This window comes from Dipodomys ordii, unplaced genomic scaffold (genome assembly GCF_000151885.1).
Source record: "Dipodomys ordii isolate 6190 unplaced genomic scaffold, Dord_2.0 Scaffold73, whole genome shotgun sequence".
Classification (NCBI taxonomy): Eukaryota; Metazoa; Chordata; class Mammalia; order Rodentia; family Heteromyidae; genus Dipodomys; species Dipodomys ordii.
In genome coordinates this window covers 12,616,327-12,620,737 of record NW_012267289.1, presented here as the reverse complement: position 1 = coordinate 12,620,737, position 4,411 = coordinate 12,616,327, and positions in this window count along the sequence as shown.

The following is a 4,411-nucleotide window of genomic DNA, read 5'->3' as shown; positions in this document are numbered from 1 at the left end:
ATATATATATATATATAAAGTTTACACGTATATAATGTGTAGACAGCTCTGTTCTGGAAAGCACTGTAATGTGTAATTTGGAAGGAAACATTGCAAAAGGGCAAATATTTACAGATTATATACTTTAATGTATATACTTATATATGTTATATATTTGTTTATATATATTATCATCACCATGGAAAGGGAAATTCCTCCTTGTATACCTAAAGTGAAACTGAGCTAGTTTTAAAAAGTGAAAAATTGGAAAGAAACCAGAACTCAAAGTATGCCTTCTTTGTACAATTATTATTATTATTATATTTTATTTTTATTGCTTGTGGGTCTTGAACTCTGGGTCTGAGCACTATCCTTCAGCTCTTCAGCTCAACACTAGTGCACTACCATTTGAGTCACAGTGCCATTTCTGGTTTTTTGGTAGCTTATTGGAGATAAGAGTTTCACAGATTTCCCTGCCTAGGCTGGTTTTGAACTTCATGTCTCAGCCTCATATCTCATATCTCACCCTCCTGAGTAGCTAGGTGCTACTGAGCCACTGGTGCCCAGCTGTAGAATTACTTTTAATGTTTGATTTTTAACATCTGAAAAATAACATGCTCTCAGACTCCTCTGGCATATTTATCCTGAGATGTAATTAAATTTTATTTAGTGCAATATTTACATTTATCAAAGCAGAGGTAGGAATCCTTTCTATGTTATTGTGTACAGATTGTGGGCTAGCATATTAATGTTATTAATAAATATCAGTTCTAATTCTTATTCTATAAAGATATCTCCTAAATGATGAGCACAGTTAAAAAGTTTCTTTGTGATCTGACAAACAGTGCCTTAGCCAGTTTATTAATATTCACAAAAATGCTAAGTTGTGCTAAGTTATGCAATTTTTCTCAGTAATTATTCTTCCAGAAATCTATAAAGTCAGATTATAAAACTAAGCAACTCAAAAAAGAAAGAAAAATTTCAATACCAGTTGAGGATATTTTAGAAAACACTTGATTATTACATCACAAAATTGTAAGTTCATTGTACTAAGAGAATATTTAAAGCTTTTGGATTGCTTCTATAATTTTAGCTGCTCAGAAGAATGATACTCAAAGGTTTATATTTTGAACTCAACCTGTACAGCAAATTCTCCAAACCTCCACTAGTTTTTGCATTTTTATAACAAATTTCTTGACTTTACTACAAAAGAAAAATTGCCTACAGGATCTTTACGCTTCCAAAGCAGTTTCTGAAAAAGATTTAAAAAAACTTCAAAACCAAATAAAATTTCTAAGAAAATTTATTACGTTTAGAAACCTCCAGTGCTTTATAATTTTTTAAATTTTAATTTATTTTTTATTACCTAAACTTGGACTTGTACTCTGGGAATAGGGTTTTGAACCAGCTATTTCTGCCCACAACAGGAAGCAACCCAAAAATTTGTATGGAATAGTAAAAGACTCTGAATAGCAAAAACAATCCTTAGCAGAAAGAACAGTGTTGGAGGAATATTAATACCAAATTTCAGACTCTACTACACAGCCCTAGTAATCAAAACAGCTTGGAAACTGGCACAAGAACAGACCTGAGGACCAATGGAATAGAACTGAAGACCCAGAAATGAACCCACAGACCTACAGCCACCTAATTTTCGATAAGGAAGCCAAAAAAATAGAATGGAAGAATGACAGCCTCTTCAGTAAATGGTGCTGGCAACACTGGCTAAACACCTGTAGAAAACTAAAGCTAGATTCTTATATATCGCCCTGCACCAGAATCAACTCCAAATGGATTGAAGACACCCTGAAAACATTACAAGAAGGAACAGGAGAAACTCTAGGGCTCCTTGGCACAGGATGAAATTTTCTTAATAAAGACCCAGAAACAGAATAAATCAAAGAAAGGTTGGACAAATGGGATTGCACGAAACTCCAGAGCTTCTCCATGGCAAAGACCATAACAGGCATTCTTAAACCTGAGTTATGTGTCTATTTCCAGCTTCTTCCTCTTGGTTAATTGCAAATAAGGGTCTCTTGGATTTGTCTTCCCTGGCTACTTTTGAACTGTGATGTTCAGATATCAACACCCTGAGTAGCTCAAATTATAATTAGGAACCACCAGTGCCCTGATCCAGTGCTATTTCACCATTAGTAATGATGCATTTGGTTGTGTTGAAAGATGATCACTGGTTTGTTGACGATAATCTTAGATGGCTCAATTCTCAGAGTTACACAATCTGAATATGTCAACCAACCTAAGCCAGCAACAGGAAAAAAATCACAATGTAGTAAACTGTATTTTGAAATGTTTGTAGAAGCTTGCTAAAAATAGATGAGGTCTGATTATAAGAATATATTCAAAATTGAATTCTTTAGGGCAGTTCTAAAAGGCTGAGTACCTTTTTCTGCTATAAGCCTGAAAGTTCGCTATTTTGTAAACAGATACACATTGTCTAGGCAAAATTATTTGTGTGTGTGTAATTGAGCCTGCAGGTGACCAGTTGCAGGTGCAACTGAATATCTAATTTGTACTTTTGGCATGAAGTTCCAATGGCTAATTATGCCTTTAGCAACTATGGGTGAAATTTAGTTGGTTGTGCATTTTTATGCCTGTTAAGTGATTGTAGGTTCAAATCTTACATTTGGAAAGCTGCTGTGACTAAAAGGTCAGTTAAAATCCAAGGAAACTTGGCTACTGTTGTAATAAAAAAACACAATTAAAACAATAAGATTATAAGACCCTCATGGAATGACATAATTTCCTTAATTTTAAGTCACATTTTATTTTTATAGTCTACTATACATTTTTTATTGTTTCTGATAAGAATTGGAATAATTCAAAACCTGTATCAATGCTTAGAGCATTGTGTAATCTTAGGAAAGTAATAAAAATGAATGGCACTGAAATAAACACTAACTTTAAAGCACTAGGATCTGAACACAGAGCCTTGCTCTGGCTAGGCAGGCACGCTATCATTTTGTCCATATTTTCAGTCATTATGGATATCATGAATTATTGAATACGATTCCACTTTTTCTTGGGGCAACCTGGATCACAATTTCCACAGTAGATGAATGATAGGTACATGCCACCATGCCTAGAGAGTTATTGTTTGAGTTGGATTCTCACATACATTTTTCCCATGATGTCCTGAAACCACAGTTATTCTGATCTCAGCCTTCCAAGAAGCAGAATTACAAGTGATAGATGATGCATGTTGCTAGGTTTTCATATCGTAAGAAAAATGTAGATAACTAGGCTGGAGACATGGTTCCAGTATTAGAGCGCTAGTTGAGCAAGCAAAGCCAATAAGAACAAGGCCCTAAGTACAAGTCCCAGTATTGTGCATATCTATCTATATATCTATGTCTATTGTATATATAAACATATATACATACAGAATTTAAAAATATACTATATATATAAATTGTCTACTTGCTCTTTATCAATTTGGAGAATCATTCAGGATGTCTATGTACTTCTCATGGTAACTAGTATACACTGAAAAAGTTTAGTGTGCTTAAGACATATTTCCTATTGATTATTTAGTTAAGAAATAGGTAAACGTATGACTATTTTCCCAAACATGTCTTTTTATAATTGTACAGGCAATGTTGCAGCCTTGTTGGCTCCTTTTGTGGAAGTGGTATGCATGAGTGTCATTGCTGGAGTCATGCATAAAGAGAAGTCAGTTAATGTAACTGCTTATGCATATGAAGGATACTATTGCTTTGTCATCTTTAATTTTTTTGTTCAAATCAGGTTTTTCTTTTTTGTATGTTTTAAAAATATTGTATAGAAGGGTTACAGTTAACTGAGCCAGGTAATGAGTATATTTCCTATTGAGCATTGTTGCCTCCTCCTTTGTTTTCCCCCTACTATCCCTTCCCTCCCACCTCCCCAAAGTCCCTCCCCATCCAACCCTGCTGAAGTGGTAAAGTTTGTTTTCAACATAGTATTTTGTACATCTCATTGTTACAATGAGTCAACCTTGATCCATATTTAAGCATTTTGTTTTTTCCCTTCCCCTCCCTGAATTAGAGAAGTGTATATACAAGATGTAGAATTTTCTTATAAATAATTCAAAGGAAACCTATTTGATTCTAAAATGGGTAAATCAATTAATGATTGCCTCAAAGTATTTATGCGTGTTAGACTCACAACAAATGTCAATCAATACTGAGAAACTATCAACTACCTCATTTTGACTACATTATAGAAGAGTAGCAATTTGCTCTATGAATATGGAATCAATCCTTAGGTTTACAGATGCAACTTTAAGGCTATATGTATTTCCAGAGCTTTTCAAGTTATATTCTTTTTTAAAATTTTTTATTTATTTTTTATTGTGAAAATACTGTACAGAGGGGTTACAATTAGATGGGCAAGATAATGAGTACATTTCTTATCGAGCATTGTTGCCTCCTCC